The following is a 23,447-nucleotide window of genomic DNA, read 5'->3' on the forward strand; positions in this document are numbered from 1 at the left end:
GACTTTTTTCTGGTTGGCTATTCTTCTTTAGCCTTCTCCAGCCTCCCCCCCCTCCTAATTTTTTTTTTTTAAGCATACATCTTTCTCTATTGCTTCCTCACTAGCACTGATAGCTCCAGCTAGTTCATAAATTCCATTGCTGCCTGCTGCCATGTGATGTGGTCATGCAGAAAATATTTCACAGGAAAAAGTGTTAGCTAGCTAGAGGCAGTGTTGTCGATCATTACTTGTAACTGCAGCTACTGGTTTGTGACTATGTATTCATTTCATGCATTATAACACCTAATGTACATGACAAAATGTTGAATATAAAGTTAATTCACAAACTAGAGCAGCTGTTGAAGCTGTGTAGAAAATACCTATTATTATTCCTTCTCCTTCTTCCAGTGCTTTCTAGCAATGGGAAATCGGTTCCGTTTCAACATTGCTTAATTTCACCATTTGTTTTAGCTTGATCTTGTTCATTAACAACTGAAAAAATGCTTTAATGTCCTTTGCTGGGAATTGTGACAGAATGTTACTACTGCCCCTTTATGCTCCAGCAGCTCTAGAAATTCACACTGACAAAACCTGCCCTTAACTAAGCAGTACATAGCAAAAATTTCAAAACATTAGAAGGTAATTTCACTTACATTATCCAAACAACAAAAACATAAATAATATATTTAAGGGTTCTAATCTACAACTTATTTATGAGAATACAAAAGCAAGAAATTCTGATTTTACAGTTCATCTGTCTTGGCTAATATAATTGCACGTTAATTTCAAAAGGCAACTTTTCTTTAGGTGGAATCAAGAGAAGAGAGAATAATGTATTTTCTGTTGCTACAAGCAACCAAAAGAAAACCTTGAAATGGGACCTGAGACCAAGGTGATTTAACAAGATATTAACAAATGTTACCTGGAGTAGATTCTACTTGCAGAATTACAAAGGAAAAAATAATCCCTATCATGTAAATTAACTTAAAGTTATCCATTACTTGTGCCAGGTAATGAATAAAAATGAAATATTAAGAACTGTAATTAAAAGAAATATTCTGATACTAATTTCTAGAATCAGAAGAAAGCATAGTTATTTGCCTATAGATTAAAATTAAAAATTGTTATGAAGGGGTTATTGATGTGAGAGAATTTTCAACATAAATATTGTTTATTAATTTTGGTATTTAGGAGTCTTGCTGCCCCAACTAGACCACTAATTTTAATAATAGTAATAACTGGGTCTTTGCACAGTCATGGAAACATTAAAGGACTAAGTAGAGGATCTAGAAATAACTTGCAAAAATATATAAACATTAATTGAACTGGAAGAGAAGGTTCTTGCAGTCAATATACCACTTGTCCATTAGATGGACTCAAGGAGCTCCTTTCTGCTCATGGCAGAAGGCAATGGTGAATTAAAGAGGCTTTCAGTATTTACTCACAAAATATCTTCTGACTCACAAGTAGCTTCAAACAGTACCCAAACACCTTCAGGGAATTCTGTTACTGTCCTGTCAGCCACTGAGGCTTCTGGATTCTTCCCAGCTTTCACAGGGTGCTGTGAAAAGGAAGCAGACTATCTCTGACCTGACCCTGGCTCTGGATGATCTATATCCAGGACTTCCCATCTTGGCAGGAAACTTTCAGGTGTAAGCAAGATGTCTTGAGATGTGCAGTCTTAACACAGTGTCATGCCGGCTATTCAGGTCAATCACATGGAGGCATTTAGAGCCTTTTCCTGGTAAAGTCAAGGCAGTGGACTTCCCAGCATACAATAAGGCAGTGAGGCAGAACACTGCCAGAGGCAGAGAACAACATGAACAGGAAACACCATGCACAAATACAATGGCAGAGCAGGTTGTATTACCTGCTCATCTCCTTTTATCAATACAGCCTGAGACTAACGGGCAAATCAGAATGGCAGTTAGCCGAGCTTGACACCATATTAGGTGAAGCCATTGGCTTGTTTTACCCAAATGTGGGAAAAAAACACAGGCCTTGCAGACAGTAGGCATAAGCTAAGCATGTGTACCTTGTTTACCACAGAAGCAAAGCAAGTCTGGGCAAGCCAGAGACATTAGACTTAATGGCTCCATGTTCTTTGTCCTCTTTTCCATGGTTGCTTCTCCCCATAGCACAAGGGAGAGCAGAAAAACAAGTCTGGGCAAGCCAGGACATGTATAAGCCTATTTAGGCCTACCATGACAAACCACCACATAAACTTAAAATTACACAAACTTTAATCATGACAAATATAAGTTTTACTGCTTTGTTTCAAGAGACTTTTGATTAAATACTGCATTTAGGAAGCAGAACTCACTAATAAGCCAGAAAATCGCTATACATCTTGATATTTATATCTTACATGTTCATGCCCTCCACAAAGATTTTTTTTTTACTGCTTCTATTTTGTCTATCCTGACTCCTGCCAACATACAACTGTCGTTAGAGAACTTTTATTTTTCAAATTGTGAATGAGAGCTTCAGATCAAGAAAACCTCTCCTGCACATGCCATGCAGGTAGCAATCTGTTCAGCCAAATTAGCCGAGAAGAATGACAGATGCTACTCAGCTGCTACTCAGTTGTGTGGATTCTTTGTGAGCTGACACCATAAAAAAATAAACTGGGTGAAGAGCAGAAAGAGAAAAGGATAACTACCAAACTTTCTGTGAAAAGTTCATATTGAGATTTCTCAGCTGAACCCAGAGGGATGCTTGCTACACAAAAGCTAGTAGATATGTAATCAATACTCCAGTACACTTGTGATAAATTATTAACAGCTGAGGGAGAGATTGTCTTCTTAAATGTAAATGACTTTAATGATAAAAACATGGTTGAAACACTGATCATCCATCCTCCACTTCAAGTCTGAAACACCTGAATAAAGCAAATGTCTCTGTCAGGCCCCCAAGGTGACCGATCTGCTGCCTGCAGGGCACTGCCTACTTCTGTTAGTTGAGTAAAGAAGGTAATTCTGGGATAAAACAAAGGCCCTTCACAGAGATTACAGGGAAATTGAAGACAAATGTCTAATTTGTCTATATTAGAATAAACTGAAGCATGTGCACATACATACATGTCTGCCTTGAAGAAACCATGACTTCCTTTGCCAGTATATCTACCACAAGGAGAGTTCTCAAGAGAGCAGGGAACAAATAAAAGATGCCCTGTAATAATAACCAGCAAAGCTTCTTTTCTGCAGATAGAAAAGGACATACTTGGATGTATACATTTATATATAAACATAGAGAGCCTGCTCCCTGACTCCTGTACCCTATGCTATTGCTGAATTCAAATGTTTTGACAGCATGCTATGATGAGTTAACCATGGCCAGCAACCAAACTCCCACCAAGTTGCTCCCTCTCCTTCACAAGAAACAAAGGAAAATGGAAAAGCTCATGGGCTGAGATAGACAGTGAGATAACTTACCAATTGCAGTCACAGGCAAAACAACTAGAATAAGTTTAGCTCATTGCTAATTAAAATAGTTCTCAATAGTGATAAACAGAAATAAAACTAATTGACTGTTTTCTAAGAGAAGATACTATGGAATCATTGAAAATCAAACAATGTGGAGCTCTATATTTATATTCCCATTTGGTTCGGTCTGAAGGCAGACCTGAAGTAGATATCTGATGTTCTCAGTTCTATTCCCTATTACCATGTAAGCATAGGATGACAACATTTTAAAACCCAATTCTCTCAGGTACAGCCCCATGGCATTAATTCTAAGCATGGTGATAAGTCTGTAAAGCAGTGGCTAAAGTCCACCTGAATCAGAAAAGTAGAAGATCCTGGAAATAAAGATAGCAAATGATTCAGGCATGCATACCATCTGTTTGTTGTATCAGTGATGCAAAGGCACAGTTTTTATGGTCAGAGAACCAATTTAGTGTTAAGTAGTTGCTATCTGTATTTCAAAGGACTCCTCTGCCCATCTACAGTAACATCCCAACAAACCATTCATCAGACCACTACTCTTATTGCTTTATTAACATTTCCACAAGACAAGAGTAAGTTGTTTACTATCTCCTCCTGCAATATACTAAGGAGTTCTATATAGTAGCACTAGTGGAATTGCACAGGAGATTTGGGAAACCAGCCTCATAACTCTGACATGGTGGCAACCATACAGTAAATTACTTCTCCCATTGAATTTAGGCCCCCTTCAGATACTAGAAGGCCACAAGAAGGTCACCTGGGTGCCTCCTCTTCTCCAGAATGAACAGACCAAACTCTTTCAGTCTGTCATCATAGCAGAGCTGCTCCAGCCCTCTGATCACCCCAGTGTCCCTTCTCTGAACACATTCCAGCGTGTCCATATCCCCCTTGTAATAGGGGCTCCAGAACTGGATGCAGTGCTCCAGGTGAGGTCTCATCAGAGCACAATAGAGGAGAAGAATCACCTCCCTCGACCTGCTGGACACACACCTCCTGATGCCGCCCAGGCTCTGGTTGGCTTTCTGGGCTGCAAATGTACCCAACCTGGCTCGTGTTGAGCTTCTTGCCCACCAGGTCCCTCTCCTCAGGGCTGCTCTCCAGCCAGTCACTGCCCAGTCTGTATTTGTGCTTGGGACTGCCTCGACCCAGATGCAGGACCTTGCGCTTGGTCTTGTTGAACCTCATGATGTTGGCTTGTGCCCACCTCTGCAGCCTGTCCAGGTCACTCTGGATGGCATCCCTGCCCTCCAGCATGTCTGCTGCACCACACAGCTTGGTGTCATCAGCAAACTTGGCGAGAGTGCACTCAGTGCTTCTGTCCATATCATCAAAGATGTTGAACAAGTCTGATCCCAGGCCTGATCGCTGAGGAACTCTGCTTGTCACTGGCCTCCATTTGGACATGGACTCATTAACAGCCACTATTTGGGTGTGGCCATCGAGCCAGTTCTTTAGCCATCCAGTGGATGGGCAGTTCTTCCTTCCAAACCCTGCCATTATCTTCCATGACTTTGGGAGTGTGTCTGGAGGCCTCTGCAGTGAAGACTGTGGTGAAGAAGTTGTTGAGAACCTCAGCCTTTTCCATGTCACTTGTACTTGTGACTATTTCACCTGTTTCCTTTCTGAAGGAGTGCACACCTTCCCTAGTCTTATTTTTATTATTGATGTACCTATTTGATCTCCCTCTATGGAGGAGGCATCCACAACCTTCCTGAGCAACTTATTCTAGAGTTTCACGACCCTCATACCAAAGAACTTCTTCCTAAGATCTGATCTAAACCTACTCTCTCTGCTTCAAACCATTCCCTCTTGTCCTATTGCTTGATACCCTTATGAGAAGTCCCTCTTCAAGTTTCCTATAGGTTCCCTTCAGGTTTTGGATGGTGCTACAAGGTCCCCCTGGAGTCCTCTCTTCTCCAGGCTGAACAACCCCAGCTCCCTTAGCTTATTCTCATAATACAGGTACTTCAGCCCTTGGATCATTTTTTGTGTCCCTGTTCTGGACTTTCTCTAAAAGAAAATCATTAAAGTGCATCCTTTTGCTACAACCAGAGGCTTCTTGCCCATGATAACAACTGTACTGGTTCAAAAGCAGGTTATCCCAAAGGGTTGGCTTCAGTTCTTCCACTATCATACAACAGTAATAACCAAGTCAAAGCCTCAATACAAAGCAGTATGCAAAGTCTAAACTAAAGATAGCCTGGCTATTTTATTCCCCTGTAAAGATGACTGTGTAAGAGGAACGCATCCCTTAAGGATTACAGTTGAGAATATTCCTGGAAATGGACCTCCACTGGTATTGGAATGCTGTTCATTTTAGTATGGAAAATATGGCATGCTTCCCAGGGTAAGTCTTGATTTGAAAAGCACAGAAAGAAAAATCTTGTGACAGAATGTATGCTGTAGTTTACAAATTATGTTACTTTCAAGAAAATCACGGGACTAGGTGGAATGCCCATCCAGAAAAGAAATGAGTGGTCTTTCCTGTGGGTGCTACCAGCTCACCAGAGAGATGGTTCCCAAGTTCAGAATGAGTAGGCAAAAGATGAGAGTAGGACACTGGATACTCAAATGTCAGGAAAAAAGAAGTTAGAAAAAACACAGTGCTGAGTATGGAGCAGCCACAAGGATTCTGTGTGGTAAATTTAACATGGACTAAGGACATGACAGAGTTTGCTACAACTTAGGAAGCCACTAACTGAAACAAGTCTGTAAGGAAGGAGGTGTCTCTAAGCACACTGTAGGCAGGAGAACAGTTGTAGAGAAACTTCTTTGATTTATTCCTTATTTGCTCTGCATCCTCTGTTCAAAACCTTAAGTTTTCTAGTTTTAGTTCCAATAGAACCTGTCATTTTAAATATGTAAAAAGCCTTTTGGGAGTGCTCTGCAAGGAGAAGGTCTATTTAAATCCACTTAAAAGATCCAGCTGACTCAGGGTCTCATTATGTAAGTGTATGATCATATTACCCACAGCCAAAAATCAAGTGAAACAGAACAGGAAAACCAAACAGCTTGTAACTTATTCCAACACTGAGGACACACATACACTATCAGACAATTATTTGTTAAGTAAACAAGATCATTGCAAGTCTTATGTACAGGTGGTATCTCCAAACACTAAACAATTCAGATTTTGAGGAACTAGGCAAAATGAGAATCTCACTTTGCTGTTTCCAAAAGAAACAAGCAAGTTATCTGCGGAACCCGTCAGAAGCCTCGTTTCACAAGTGTGCATGACAAACTGCATTAACCTTCTGGAGATTATCCTAACTCTGTTTTATTCATAGAGAAAATAAAAGGCAAGGATCCCTTTGGGGACACAAAAGAGAAATTTTGCCCTGCCCCAGGGTAGAAAGCATATTGCAAAGGTCTGCTGGTAATGTAGCGTAAAGCATATTGAAATGTCATTGAAAAAAGGTTGGCCGTTAAGATTTCTGGTATTGCTACGAGGCGTCAGAAAATGAAAACAAGATTCTTGCAACACTGTCACAATTTTGATGAAAGAGTTAATCTTTCTTACCTCCTGCTAGTTTTATATACCAGCCTAAGCCAGGACAGGGTTTTTCCAATTATGCATACATATTTCTTTCTGACAGTTGCCACCACCAAATGCAATGTTTCCTTTCAATGCATTTCATATTTTGTAGTATATTCCACTTCAGTTGGCTATTAGGGCTAACTTCATCCTTTAGATAAACACCTAGGTTCCCTATTAATTAGTCTGTCTCCTAAATGAAACTTTTATCCCCACTGCATCTGGGGAATGCACTTCAGCTGAGCAGACTGAGATAAAAGTGTGACCTGACCAGGCATTACAGCTCAGCCTGGATGTTGTCACTTACAGGTGCCACCGAGCAGTATCTCAGGAACCATATTCAACTATAATGCAACCACCATGTGCCAGCTAATAAGGGTAAGTTTCCCTGTGGGAGGGGTCTGGCTGGCATATGTGGCCCTCTGTTCCTTTCAGAAGGGTATCACCAGTAACAATTAACCTCCTCTTTTTCTTTTGGGTACAACTTCTGATGCAAGGGGGTAACTGATTTACTTTAGTCAACGCCCTGGATGGTGTTACTTCTGCCTCCAAAACCACCTCCCCTTCAATCTCTAGTGCCTATATCTGTTGTGCAAGGGTAACTGAGAGGGTGAGAGGGGCTGAAAGTGGCTTCCCTTGCCCCTTCTGACAGGCACCTGTGTCCATTTCCCCTTGTTTCTTGGGTCACCTCCCTCTGCTAAGGAGGTCTGCAGAGCCTGGTGCAATAAACCTAACCTGTTTCACATTCCTTTAGCCTTTCCACTTCATCCTTCAGTTGAGCCACTAAATTAAGCAGACGACTGATCTGCTCACACCTAATGCAGGCATTGTCTCTGCCATCCTCAGTATCAAGTCACAGGCTCCAACACTCATTGCAGCCACTTGCCTAGACGCCTGCATGCTTACGTGTGGGCTCTGTTTGGGTACCCCGAGTTTTACAAACAGCCTTTGTCCCATTTTTAACTATGCCTCACTTCCTTTGGGGAGCTGATGTGTTTTATTTGGGTGGGGTTTTTTTTTGTTTCATTTTTTTCTCTGCATGTAGCAGAAGTTCTGTTCACAGTAATCTCAAGTTGTGATGTAGTTTAGTCCTTCCTGCCAGTCACAGTATATTTGCTATATAAATAATACTTGAAATCTAAAAACAGCTACAGGGTATAAAATTTAAACTGATCAAATCAGTTGAATGTTGTGCTCTTGACTAGACAGTAGCTGTTTTGGTAGTCAGCACAAATGTTTTCCACAGACATCCCAGAACCAGAGTAACAATTCTTCAGCACTTGGAAAGCTAGTGAAGCAGACTCTCCCACACCTACCTCTTCTGTTGGCAGAGGGATTATCTTCTTAATGTATGGGGAAACACAGAATATCAAAAATGTATTTGCAGATGTGCATCAGAATATTTTCTAACACACATACTGGGGCAGAGAAGCAACAAGTCTTTGCCTGTTTACCTCTTGTTCCCATACAACAGTCATGAATGTAATGAAAAGACTCTCAAGTCACTTGGGCTATCAAATGTGAAGACCTACTTGTGTCTGATAACTGAATAAATACCTTCTAGATTTGCTAGATAAACACTTTAGAGGATGCATCAAACACAGCACATTTAGAGTACAGAATTATCTGCTGCAACATGGTCCATGTGATTTCAAGCAATAATAAAAGTGAAATAAGAAAATACTGCCATGATAATGGTTGGCACAGATTGTAAACTAATATTAAACAAACGGATTTTTTTTCCAAGCAATATATTTGTCATATAAATAAATAGATGGTAACTTTTTTTACTAAGTAGGTCAGGACAAGAGAAGCCTTATCTTTCCATACTGGAGTCAAACCAATATGAGTGAATCCTTTGAACAAAATGGTACAGCTACAGGAAATCCCCTGAAACAATCATTTGTAACTATTTTTCTCTGCACTTCATAAATAATGAATAGTTAAAAAGAAAAACAACTCACTTGTATCACATTTTTTGATGCATGACTTATGTAAGCAGGCTTCAAGATCTGCTAAATGTGAGAAAAGTTGACATGGATACCACTTTGGGTTTTAAGGAAGAAATTAAATTACTTTGACACTTTGAAGCCATTTCCCTCTCATAGCTGGATTTTTAAATCTTCTGAAGAAAAAAGCAAATCTTGCAAATTAGTGCAAGGGTTTACAAAACAGTTTAGAACACAAAACTGTCAGTCTTTTAATCTGATATTTTCTTCCCATAAGAAAGTATCTCACTTTTTTTTTTTTTTTTTGTAGTTTTCTACCCAGAACAGTTATTCATGAACTGCCAAGGTAATTTAATATGCTTCCATAAATAATTAGGACTGGCTTCACTTTAAGGAAAGACTTTAAAAGAGAAACTGTCTCACCCACATTAGATTCCCAAATGTGAAAAATAATTTCCCTGAAAGTCTGTGGTTTTTTCCATGGGAAGTTTTACATGTCTGGGGATACAAAGTCATTATAAAGTGAATATAAAACTAATAGATATATTTACATTACACTTCATATTCTTCAAGCAAGTAACTCTAATCTTTCAATAATTATAACATAATGATATCAAGAGAGTGTCTATTTCTAAGACGACACAAGATATTTTAAAGAATAGATGATATTGAGGTATAAATGTTACAGTACAACAGCCAACATAGAAACGACAGGTTAGTGCAGAAGGAAGGCTGCCAGGAACACTAGTGGGCACCGGTCACAGCACTAAGCCTCACACTGTTGCTTTCTTTAAAATACTAGGTATGGACACAGCTTTAACTTCCTATCTAACCCAAAGCCATAGTCAGACAGATCTGAATGCCATTTGCTTCATCTCTGAAGCACATCCTAGCCATGCATCTCAGGTGAAAGTATAAAATCTGATGAGCTTAGCCTACCAAGAGATGAGTGCACAGCTTACATTAAAAAGTCACAAATTTAGAAAACTTGACCCAAACCAACTCTTGGTATTTGTATCTATGACCGTTAGCACTATCCATTATGGCTGCAAAATACAGGGCTGTCACTAGACCAAAACCCTACCAAGTGCTGAAGCAGTCAGTACATTCAACCCCCCAGAAAAAAAACAAGGCTATCAGTATGGACTCATCTCAGTGACCTCCTACCAGATCCAGGACTAGGAGCTAATCCTGAGTCTCAGATTTCCTACTCAGGAATTAAACACAGGTCCATGTAGCCTTGGATACCTGTACTTCCTTTTTCGCAAGCTAACTGAAAACTTGACCACCACTCTCCAAATGCACAGGGAATTAAGTCCTGTATGTGCTAAGCTGAAAAGTTTCTAAGAACACAAGAGACTTGCCCACTATTTATTTCTAAGGTAGCTATAAATAACTGAAGGATGGCTATTGCTTTTTAGGCATGTATTTGAAAATGTAGAATTAAACAAGATCTACTGTAACTAAAATGCCATATAAATGCCATAGCATGTTGAAATGGGAATAAATTGCTTCAAGTTTCTTCAGCAATAAACTATGCCTGCAACTGCCAAAACAAGTTCAAACAGCATCCTGTTCACTGTGAGTGCATCTTATTACCCATTTCAGAAGTCAGACAATTAAGTGTTAATTGTGAGAGTAAGAAGTTACTTAGCAGGTGTATAAAAAGTAGAGCAAAAAGTTGAGAGAAGAGAGAAATAACGAAGGAGTGCAATCAGACTTTGGAGAGGAAAATGAGAAAACCAGCTAACATGGAGAACTGGTAGGATACTGCATTACAGACTGGAAATGAGGTTCTGAATTTACTGATCCTTGACCAGACTCAATTCTGGGTATCTTTTAATGCAAATATTGAAATGTTGTGCAGACAAAGTACTAATCTATATTTTGATTTCCCCTCCTCTTTACCCTTTTTACCAGCAATGTTTTCATTGTTTACATGCCCAGTAGTTAAAAGCACTGGAAAAACAAAACAATACCAGCCAGTGGCAAAAGCAATCATCAAAGAAATGAGATGAGTAACTTTGAAAGCCCACTTAATTGTAATTTCCCTTATGATTTTTCTTTTACAGTATTCTAAAATTACATTCTGGATATACTACACCTTAAATCAGTCTGGCATTGTACACAGTGCACAGTAGAGTTTGGCCAGATGGGAGATAAAGATTTTTAGGAATAAGACAAATCAGAGGTGCTAGCTCATGTGAGATTCAGTTCCATATAACACATTTGGGTTAACTATCTTCTCACTACCAAGATCTAGCCTACTTTTCAGGATTTGCTGTCTTAGTCTACTGCATTTTTCCTATATTCAATTTAGTGATTCTCACTTTACTTGCATGAATGTAACATCATTAACTCCACTTGACACACCTCTGACTTATAACAACACTTAAATAACTTTAGAATCAATTCCATTATCTCCATCATTCAGGAAATGGAGAAGGCAGGTGAAGCCGACACTAATGAATAACCTCAGAGTTAAATGGACTTGTGTGATAAAAAGCATAATTTAAGTGTCAAAACAGCAAGTCTGCCCAGTTTTAGACTTAATCTTTGCATTTCATCAGCTGTCAATTGCATACACCTGATAGTAACAGAATCTGAATAGCAGCTCTGCTGGCAGCACTTCTTGCTACAAGGTCCATGTTCTTGCAAGCACAAAGCAAGCATTCAAACAAGATTTCTTTAACTATGTAAACCAGTGAAATCTCTTCCTACTGTTTTTATGTAGCTATGATATTACAAAACTGTTACACCTTGAAGGATGCATTATCATTGTCACAGTATGACTGTGTTTGGAAGGGACCTCTGGAAGTCATCTGGTTCAAGCCTCAAGCAGGGCCACCTAGATCTAGTTGCTCAGAGCTTTCAACTATCTCCAAGGCAGGAAACTCCACAATCTCCCTGGGCAACCTATGCCAGCTCTCAGTCACCCTCACAGTGAGAGTGTTTACTGATGTTCAGGGAGAGCCTCCGATGTTTCATTTTGTGCCCACTGCCTCCGGTTCTGTCACTGGACACCACAGAAGTGGTTCCTGCTCCATCTCTACAGCTTTCCTTCAGATTTTTGCATGCATTGATCACACTGCTCTCGAGCCTGCTTTTCTCTGGTTTCCAGATCTCTTTGCCTACACTGACATGAGAGATGTTGAAAACCTCAATCAACTATGTGGCCCTTTGCTGGGCTCTCCCCAGTTGCACTGTATCTCTCTTATACAGAGTAGCTTTCAACTCAACACAGTACTCCAGTTTTGGCCTCACTGGTGCTAAGCAGACAGGATGGATTATTTCCCATAACCTGCTGGTATTATACAGGATCACAGGATGTCAGGGATTGGAAGGGACCCAAAGAGATCACGTCCAATGGCCCTGCAGGGCCATTCAATCTAGCTCAGGTCACACAGGAATGCATCAGACAGGCCTTGAGAGTCTCCAGAGAAGGAGATTCCACAACTTCTCCAAGGAGCCTGTTCCAGTGCTCTAAGACCCTTACAGTAAAGAAGTTCCCACTCATCTTGAGGTGGAACCTCCTGTTCTGCAGCTTACATCCATTACTGCTCATCCTATCACAGGGAGCAAGTGAGAAGAGCCTGTTCCCTCCCTCCTGACACCCAGCCCCAGATGTTTATAAACATTTATTAAATCCCCTCTTAGTCTTCTCTTTTCTGAACTAAAAAGCCCTGGGTCCTTAGCCTCTTCTCATAAGGCACATGCTGCAATCCCCTAATCATCCTTGTAGCTCTCCACTGGACACTCTCCAGCAGATCCCTGTCCCTCTTAAACTGGGGAGCCCAAAACTGAATGCAGTCCTCAAAATGGGGTCTCACCAGGGCAGAGTAAACAGGGAGGAGAGCCTCCCTGGATTATTTGATCCTTACTAAAGTGTAAGATCATGCTGCAGGCTTGCCCTCATTTGACAGATTTCCAAGATAATTCTTAGCTCTACAGCCACATTCCCTAAAATCACATGAATCTGAGCTGTGGAAGTTATTTAAAACATTTGAAATCTCCTGTCATCACAGTCACCCAGCCTAGAGTCACATCCACACAGACACAGCAGAAGTAAGCATTTTTTCATAAGCCTTATTTCCCCCAAAAGCTGTGTTGTATTCAGAGCAAAACAAAACCGTTAACACAAATCCCCACAAACCCAAAGGTTTCACTGTCACATAAAAATAACAGAACATCAGGAAACAAATTACATATCAGATGGGAGAGCTGGCTGCACAAGCATGGAAAAAAATATTCTTTAAAAACTGAGATTCAATTTTGCCACTTTAGACAAACACTATCCAGTTGCATTTTCTAAAGATAATGATATTATCCCCGGAGAGAGTAGTTCAAGGTTGACACTGATATATTAAATAACTCTGGAGCGTGTTAGAAGCTGCCGAGTGCAAAGACTCCTGCTGTCTTTTAGTTACACAGCTCTCATCACTGGGGTGGAAAGCTTCTCTGTTTTCATTATGATTAATGCAGAAAAAACTTGTTCCCTTGCATCTTTCACTAAGTATATGTCAATGGCCTAGTATGAAAGTCAAAAGCTGGAAAAAAACCCCACAACACAAAGTCAGACACTTGTCCTGTTCAAGCAGAGAATCAGAAGAGTGAGTCAACATACATTTCATCAAGGAAAACCAGCAATTGAATGGATTCTACAATCTTGCCCAGATGGTCTCTTGAAGTTTCTACTGAACTCAGTTCAAACATCTCATGTGCTTCTCACAATCAATGCAGTGCTGCCAACAAAACTGTAGTAAACTTCATTTTGCTTTTATGATGCACTTCAGATATACAACAAACTGCATGGTTTAGCACACTTATGAGTGTGTATGAGTGCCCAGTGGCTCATGTCTGACTTCCCCAATATTCATATGAGTGCCTTATTAACACTGGTGCCCAGCTAATTTATGCATGTACCAGATCAGTGCACACACAGGGCCCTACCCTATTAGCACGTGTGTTGGCCACCCATTGTGGCCAGTCACAGCTCTGGTAACAGTGTAAGCAAGTCACCATGTATCAGAACTTCAGCTAGTCAGAAAAGCACAGAGTATTTCAGCTCAGAGGTATTCAGAAAGAGCATCAGCTGCTAGGCAAGGAGTCATGTGATGGGAAACATGCTGGGAGACTCTTGAGGAGGAGAAAAGCGCTGAAGAGACATGCAGCTGGAGCTAGACAAGTGAGACACCTCTGCTAAGCTTTCCCAGTTTTAAAAACTGATTATTCCACAGAACAGCTGCAGCCTCTGGGTCTCCTGCATCTTGGCTATTTCCTTTATCATGGCTGTCTCTTACTCTAGCTTGCTCTCTGTCATACAGACCAGTCTTCCTAGTGGAAAATAAATCTAAGTATTTCACTAAGCTTTTATCATCTTCAGCTACCATTAATGGGTCAGCCAGGTAGAATATGGATCAAGATAGCTAAAAAAAGTGCTCAGAAACTTTAGCTTTTGGTAGACAGACAATGTTATGCTTTTTTAAGACAAATAATGCAGATGTCATGCTTTAGATCAATGCTTGATAGGAATAAATTAAACCAAAATGCTCTAGTAGAATATCACAGAATCACAGAAGGTTAGGAACTGGAAGAGACCTCAAAAAATCATCTAGTCCAACCTCCCTGCCAGAGCAGGATCACCTACACCAGATCACATGGGAATGCATGTAGGCAGGTCTTGAATATTTACCAATATAAATTTGTTTGTTTTTTTTCTTTTTTTTTGCAGTCCTACCTCTAAAGCAGCATCAGGCAAAAAGTTAATTTTAGTAAATGTCACAGTATCACAGTATCACCAAGGTTGGAAGAGACCTCACAGATCATCAAGTCCAACCCTTTACCACAGTGCCCAAGGCTAGACCATGGCACCAAGTGCCACATCCAACCTTGCCTTGAACTGCCCCAAAAAATCAGAATGGTACTTACACAGCAAGCTCACTCAAACACATGGACCTAAGTACGTACACAGACTTACTTAGCTGCTTCCAGTCGTTTTTGACAAAGCATACTCACAACGTAACAGCTGCATTAGTCACTACAATTCAAAATCTCAGTCCACAACCTGAAGAGGTCTTTGGTGTTTCTTTTACAAAATTGCCAAAAGAAAAAACTTCAGAGCACTACCAGCTCACTGTTTCAGAAAAGCAATTATGCCACATGCAGTGATGGCAAGCATGCTGCAGTCCCATATTTCAAGACCTGACTAACTCTGCAATATGCTATCAAATACTTAACCACTGGTTGTCCATGCATTTCCTATTTGGAGATCTCTAGTGTGCTAATTAGTTCAGAACATAGCTGCCAAAATAAGATGACATAGAAGAGACTAATGCATCATAAATATCCCACCTGAGTAAAATAAGAAAACACCTGTTAAAGAGCTCCAAACATTAGTTTGTTCATAGTGAGAAGGAAAAAAAAAGTAAAGTAAAATGATTAAAAAGCAGGGAATAAATGTCCATTTCTTCCTCTTTCAGAGAGAACTGGATGAATATGTCCTGCTAGATGATTGTCTTGTCCTACATAGCAGGTCCAAATATGGGTTTATTTGTATATGGGAGCATACAAACCAAGGCAATGGGTACAAGCTGGAGCACAAAAGGTTCCATGTAAACATAAGGAAAATCTTTTTCACTGTGATGCTGCCCAAAGAGGTTGTGTAGCCTCATTCTCTGCAGACATTCAAAATCTGCCTGGATGTGTTTGGGTGTGACATACTCTAAGAGATTCTGATATTGCAGGGGGTTAGATTTGATCCTTCAAAATCCCTTCCAACCACTAACGTTCTGTGAAATTAAATGTATAAAATGCCAGTCCACTCCAGACAAGCTCTATCATACATACTTCCAGCTCTCAGTTCATCCACAAACCTAGAAAAGGCACCAAATGTTTCTGCTACACACTCAGTACAGATAAGTAAATTCCAATAAACTTTAACTCTATTTTCAGAGCAGTAACTTTGGTGTCCTCCCAAATGTCAACTGTATCTTTGCACAACACAGTTGGGGGAAAAGTAAAAGTCACTATTTTAAGAGGGTAATACCAAAAAAAAAAAAAAAAAAAAAAGGAAAAAAAAGTGAAATCCCAGAAGACATACTACAGCTCTACTGTATAATGATTCAAAACCAAGCAATATCAGAGGCACACTGCATACTGGCTCCTCCCAAGCTCCTAAGGATATGAAGGAAAACCCTGTGAACACATGTGCACACCATTCATTAAATTGCTCTGAGTTTGATCTCTTTTCTGGCTAGACTTGAAGTTTGTTTTTAAATAAAGTTATCATCTATTATTTTTTTCCTATCAATATTGGTATGTAGGCCAGATGACAGGCAACTCTGCTATTTTCCCCACTCCCTCTATTTACATTAGAATATTGACTAACAGAAGGTGAAAACCATTTGTCTTTGCCAAAATTCATTGCTGTCAGTTAAAAATACTTTGATGCATTTGAGATATATTAGTGTGAGACATGCCAGCAGATTGTTGGGTAGGTTCTTTAACTTAATGGAAATATGATAGTTCACAGAATAATTGTGAAGTCATTAAGGATCACTGAATCCATTTACTGAGAAGAAATAAGGAAATAATTCTAGTTTCTCTGATGAAGTTTTAAAAAGAATCACACTGGCATAGAAACAATTCACTTACAGCAGCAGTTTAGAAGCAAAGGGATTTCTGACAAATGCAGTGCTCTGCTGAGTTTGGGTTACTAATGGTTACAATTGCTTGCAAAGACGTGCATACTACCTTCTCAGAGATAAGGAAGAGAAAATATGGCACAGGGGAAAAAAAAACAAAACCAAAAACCAAGGGTTAATAATGCTATTCTATCTGAAAGCAAATTTATTGCTAGCAATAGCTAATTACAAAATTGTCATGACACAGCTGGAGCTCCTTGGCTGACAAAGTTAAACAGAACAGTCCCAGAAGAAATAAAGGGGAATTTTTCTGACAAAGATACCTGCAGTGAACAAGTCTAAGAGGAATTATAAACCTACAAGGAACAATGCTTGCACAAAAGGTGCTGCTGCTTCATGTTTCAGAACTCAGGCAGGCTCTGACAAAGGCACTAAGAGAATAATTTGTTCACCCCCAATGCCATTTTTCACACATCTAAATACAGGCTGGTGCAAAATACCTCAGTGAATCCAAGTCAGAACCACAACACAGTGTCCCACATGGACTCTGTCAAATCTGGGACCAGAGGACATTCTTGTTGAACCAGAAAGGGTGCGTGAGAATTGTACCTGTGTGGCAGTCTCAGTGTGGGAAGGTCTAACATCCTCATTTAGTCAGAAAGGAGATAATCGAGATGCTTATTACATTATCCTGGCTAAATAAACAATAGAAATGTCATAAGATCTAAGAGTTTGTAAGGCTTGGGTCAGTCACAAGGAGCAACTATGCCTCATTATGCTTTTGAGACCATCATCAACAGAATACCTTTGAAATCCACACATATGGTACCACAGGCTTGTGATGACCTTTGTCATGTATGTCAATAATTCTTTTAACAAACAAGCCAAGTCTATAGACCAGAGACCATTCTCCTGTAATGCTTTTCATGTACTGTTTACATATGTATTTTATGAGTTGCAATGCTATTAGAGGACCCAACAATCATTTGTAGTGTCTGCAGCATAATTGAATACAGTTTTATTATCCCACTGAGTAGGAATAAATATTTAATTCTTAAGTACCACATGACAGTGGCAATTGTTTCAGCCAATAAATCTTTCTGTTATTCTACTTTTGCAATATGTAGAGACACTACTGCTTGTACAAAACACTCAGATACTTCACTCAAAATATTTGGAAAGTCATTATTTAAAACTTTACCTCTTCTTCCTATATGAAATAAAAACGAAGAATGGGGAGTTTTGTCCTTTGTCAACGAATCCAAGCAAACTTAAATTAGCTATGAGAAGAGAAAGAGAAGGAAAAAAAAAGAAACAAAGAAAACAACAACCACCAGGTATCAGCTTAGCCCTGTTATTTCCAGGAGACTTCTGCCTTCAATTTCACAGCTAACACTGAACAAAAGCATCACAGAATTGCTTTGGTTTCAAAAGACCTCCAAGACCATCAAGTCAAACCATTAACCCAGCATCATCAAGACACCACTAAACTGTGTTCCTCATCACCACAGCCTTGAAGCCCTCTCTAGGGACAGGGAATCTACCACTGCCCTGGGCAGCCTGGACCAGGCCTTGACAAGTGGTTTTGGGAAGAACTTTTTTCCCTTGTGTCTAACTGAACCCTTCTCTAGTGCAACTTCAGGCCACTTCCCCTTGTCATATCACTTTTCCCTTAAGAGATCAGCATCTACCTCACTCATTTTTTTTCAGGGCATTGTAGAGAGTACATCAGTATTGACCTTATTTCTGGGGACAGAAACCCCATCTGGCCTGCAAAACTGAGAGTATGTGTAACTGCTGGCTATTAACTAGAACGTGGGGAGTAGGACAAGCAAACACTTTCTCTCAACCCCATGCATTTAGCAAAGCCTCGATAACAGAATAGTAAACCTCAATCAACTTGAGTTTCAGAACATTAACAGAGATTTCCATACACTGAACACATTTATTTGTTGGTGGTTCAAGACAACAGGTAATTTGGCAGCAATGGTTTTGTTACTCAAAGAAACAAAAAGCTGCCACAAGGGATCCTGAGGCTGTTTTAAACTGCAGTAAGAAAACAACATCCAGTCTCAGGTGGGCATTTCCCTTCATATTAAAAACAGTGACTTGAGAATAGGAGAGATGAGGATTTTGGTTTTAAGAAATTACATATTCTGTACATAAAGAAAAGGAAGCCAGAGATTTTCCTCTTGGTTGGTCAAAGCAAAAATCAAGTCTTCAATAAACATTATAGGATTCCTAATTTCAGTGAAAACCAACAATTGCAGGAAGTCTTACAAAGTTCTATTGATTACAGTCTTTATATAAACTGGAGAAATTCACCATGACTTTTGATGTGCTAACAATCAGATTTCCTCTGCCAGATGGGGGTATCCAGAGAGACTTAGTCCCTACCGTTATTCTTTATACAGCAAATTATTGTTCTGCTGAACTAGGGGATATGAAAACCGGGAGTTCAAGGTAGAGCCTAATCTAGATGAAACTTGTCACAAAATTAACAAGTCTAATTTGTTTATGTTCAAACTCAACATAGAATCACAATAAGCACTCTTATAATTCAACTCAGCATTTCACAGCAGTACTTACAGCGTGCTTTCCTGACTCATAGGAGATGATGAGCTGTTTGCTTGGGTTTTGTTGCTACTTTTTGGGTTGTTAAGATTTAATTCTGCAGGTTTGTGTGTTATTATTATTATTTACCTTTTGAATACAGTAAACAATCATAATGAACTTACAACACAAAATGAGGCAGGATGCTACAAGTCACAAATCACCACTGAAATAACTATTCTTTCTTAGGATTCTCATTTGGAGAAAAGAAAATGACAAATCTACATCACTGATACTTAAATAGATGAAAATAAAAGATTCTAAACCCCAACATGTTACTTATTTATCATTAAGTCACAAGAAACATACCATTAGAGAAGAAAAATCAGTCAAACAGAGCTGCTGACAGTATAAACTTTTCCCCCGTGTAAGGGATGCCAGAACTATTCTGCCTATCAGTTACCTAATGCTGAAAGGTTCCCTGCAGCTCATGGTAAGTCTTTATTACCCACATCAGTAACAGAACATCTAAAGCACTTGAGTTTGAGATGGTACAGAATGGATCTGATCCAAATTAGATTTCTGTTTAGTTGGCATTTGTTTGTGGTGAACCTCGAGACTGCAAAACACAGGACTTCCTGAAAAGATTAGCCTTCATGAGTTCAAAGACAGCAGAGAGGCTCTCACAAGTCATATTTTGGACAGAGAACTTCATTTCAAAATGCTGTTAACATAACCACAGTTTCATGGACAGTATCTATTCTATATTTGCTCTGCAAAGGAAAACTTTTATTTTACTTTAGTATGTGAAAAAGAGCTTAGTAGTAACTGTGTTAGAACAATTATTAATGTGAGTATAAGAGAGTATCATGAAGACAAAGGAACCAGACTTCCATCTAATTTGCTACACACTAAACCAGCTATCACTTTGGTGAATTAAATCACTAAAACATCAATTTGTACCACCAGGAAGTTGGCCAAAGCTGTTTTCATCATTTCATAAAGGCTAAATGGCAATATCCAGTGCTTTAGATGATGCTAGCCACTTCAGAAAGTTCTTTTTATACCACACATTTCCCTTTTAAATAAATGTTCTAAATAAATGGTCACTTTGTAGCATCTGACTAGTTGCACATTAACTCTTTTACTGTTGCCAAGACAACAAGCTGTAATAATCAGGGGGAACTCCAAGTTCATATTTGATCTAGGGATATGATCATGAAAAACCTTATGTCAACAGGCCATAATGGCTTTTAACCTCTCCTCTTCTTCATTTTCATCATCCCTGGAACATTACTCATTTCAGTAGGTATTTAAAACACACATGAAATTAAGTCTTACAATGGAATTCTTTCTGCTCACTCCAATATTTACTACAGAGTTTTCTCCTCAAAGCTCAACAGAATTTTATGAAAAATTAAGGCAGATTCTAGACTTCATGCATTTTTATTCCCATTCTCACTCCACACTTGTATATTATAGTTATAAGCATCTCTTTTCCTTTCTCTCTCTTTTCAAGAGTTACTGAAATTTTCTAAATCCCCATTGTAAATAGAGGTTTTGCTTCTAAAAAAAAATATTCCAAAACCTTTCTAATTCTTACATACCAAAGAACACCAATCTCCTCAAAGCCAGTGATAAAGCATCACAGTTTGGTCAGCATCTTTGGAGAGTCTTAACATTTTTAGGTCCGAGGTCACTAACAGTGCCTAAGAGACCAAATCAAGAGGAAGAAAAAGATTACTCATCTAATAGGAAACACATGCACGTACACATAGTTCTGCTCAGTTGTTCTGAGTGTTCTTAAACTAACCTTTACGAACCATTAAATATTTTTTCAAAGCCAAAATCGAACTGAAAAGAGCTGTGAAATCTCCAGGCAATTTTCTTTTTCTTCTCCTTTTTCTGTTTCTCTCTCTCTCTATATATATATATATTTAAACCCTTTTTTCCCCCACCACCTTGTCAAAATGAACATCTCACTTGTTACATTTGTTGCTCAGCATTTGGAATGGACAGCAGTAAGGGACATCTGTGGCAAACATCTAACAGTCAGACCAGATCAAGTAAATCAGGTGCATGGAAATCACTTGACACTTTCTCCATGTGTGCTTGAAATAACTTAAGATGAAGATTAAAACTGTTGCATATATAACTGGAACAAGTCTGTGAGCCTTCTGATGCCTACATGTCACTGCTCACAGTATGAATTGATTCATAGTTTACTCATTTTAGAGGCCCCCCTGTGATCTTCCCAAGAAGGCAAGAAAGGAGGAGTCCAATGAGAACATCCTATTCCCAAGTGCCTGGCTTCATACGTAGTTTGAGAAATGAGAGTAAAATTCTTATCCTGATACATGCAACTGCCAGTAGAATTCCCTGGAACCACCCCTTATCCTCCCTTAGCTAAGTTGTTTTGGGGTTTTTTTGCTACATATCCCCTTTGAAATTACATTAGATGGTTCAATTGTTAACACAAACTGATCCTTTAATACAGGTGTAGAAATATCCTAACCCTATATTGCAGTTTCCAGATATTTTCTGCATTCCAGGCCTAGCCAACACCACACTCCAAGAGACAAGTTTGATTTCAGATGCTAGTGCAACAAAAGGATGAATGACAAACTGTCCAGTAATATGCAGGATGTACTGGGAAATGAAAGTGGAGCAGAGTTAATACCTCAAAAGCTCAGCAGATCACACAGGGATCCTCCAAAATATAAGTACAATTGATGCCAGCCTGGCTGCTTCTGCTTTTTCCGTGCCATTAATATTTTTAAGGCACAGCCACGGAGATGCTGATATGCCAGTAGAGTTAAAATTTGAAAAACAGTTCTTCAATTCACTAAGGAACAAGATTAATTCTTTCTTAATCTCATCAGACTTATAGTAAGCTGATGAAGGAAACCTTAATAAGATCAAGAAGCAAGTGAAGATGACCACAAAGTCTTTTTCAGAGACTTCTGAATATTCAGACATCAATATGATGTCTTTTTTTGTTTAGTTGTTTGTTGTTTCCTTCCCCTAGGAGAAAAACATATGCACTGCCACTCTTTTCACATCACAATACAAACCAATCTTGCCTGTTTAAAGGTGCTTGCACTTCTACAAGCCTCAGTGGCAGTCATGTCCTAAGTCACAGTCCAATGCAAAGACAAAGACAGCCATGACAAACCGCTAGTTTTGACCAAAACTGAGTATGGTGTGGGTGACAGTGACATAAAACTTTTATGCACTTGTGTCTATTTCTTCCTGTAATAATTAGGATAAAACAAATAAACAGTTGCTTCACATTAGACAGGGATTTGCCAGAACATAATTTACTTGTTTACAAGCTGAAATGAAACAATAAGATATTGTCTCCACTTTACACCAGGGATAAGCAGCAAAAATGGAAACTATGTGGAGACAAAATTGTTTCATAAGGAAGAGAAATTGAACAGAAATTTGAAAATAACCATTATCTGAAAACAGAAAAGGAAGCCTAATGAAATATTACACAATTGAATTTGAGTCTTTCAAATCTACCCCAAAAGGTAGATTGATTCCCTTTTATAAGTTGAATTTCCTGCTACCATAAAAAAGATGTCAAAATATATTACAACTGATGTCTGCCTCTTACTGTACATTGCATCCTAACACTCAGCTTTATGCATTTGTTGGCAGTACAGCAGGACAGTACCTGCCTATCTCTGTGTGTATGCATGCAACTGACAAAGTAACTGGTGCCTAGTGCTTGCAAGAAGCATGAGCCTGGAATAGCAGAGTCCCTGTCTCCATCCTGAAACCAAGTAACAGGCAGAAAGGTAGAACACCTAGGGTTCATTTGTATTTCAGCCATGACACAGACGCAAGAACTTGGTGTAACTTAACAATGCAGACCTGCAAGTGGGATACCATCTAAAATCAAACAACCAGTGAGACCCAAACGGCCAATATGTGCTAAAATCTACCAAGTTCAATTCTTAAGACATCAATAGATATGCATGATGAATGAACCCCAGTCGAGTCTGTGAGACTCTCCAGCTAGAATCAAACACTCAGTGCAGTGTTTCTTCCTTATCACTATTCCAATTGGCCTTGCTTAGGTCACACTTTTCCCCCTACCCCTGAAGTCTCACACAGCAATGTTGTACTTTCACTAGTAGTATTATTGTGCTAGTTTGAATCAGGCTAGAATGTTTTGGTAAGAAGAACTAGATTACAGGCTGTAAAAGGAAAACAATGGTGATGTCTACTTCGCTCATAGGCTTGCTGAGATGTACAAAAACATAAGTCAAAACATCGATAACACACATGGCACCAGTCTTGCTTGGGCTGCTGGCTAAGCTACATCTTATTC

The 23,447-nt window shown here is 39.3% G+C and overlaps 1 protein-coding gene across 26 annotated transcripts in view; it reads right to left on the reverse strand.

The window, feature by feature from the left end:
* Positions 1-23,447, reverse strand: part of RBFOX1 (RNA binding fox-1 homolog 1) — a 1,229,664-nt gene that overhangs the window by 444,265 nt on the left and 761,952 nt on the right. For 2 of the 26 annotated variants that reach the window (XM_064153074.1, XM_064153073.1), the window contains exon 2: positions 20,713-20,814. The exons of the other annotated variants lie outside the window; for them this stretch is intronic. The gene's annotated coding sequence lies outside the window, so the exon portion shown is untranslated. The remainder of the gene's footprint in view (positions 1-20,712; positions 20,815-23,447) is intronic. 26 annotated transcript variants of the gene reach the window in all.

Source organism: Pogoniulus pusillus, chromosome 13 (genome assembly GCF_015220805.1).
Source record: "Pogoniulus pusillus isolate bPogPus1 chromosome 13, bPogPus1.pri, whole genome shotgun sequence".
Lineage (NCBI taxonomy): Eukaryota > Metazoa > Chordata > Aves > Piciformes > Lybiidae > Pogoniulus > Pogoniulus pusillus.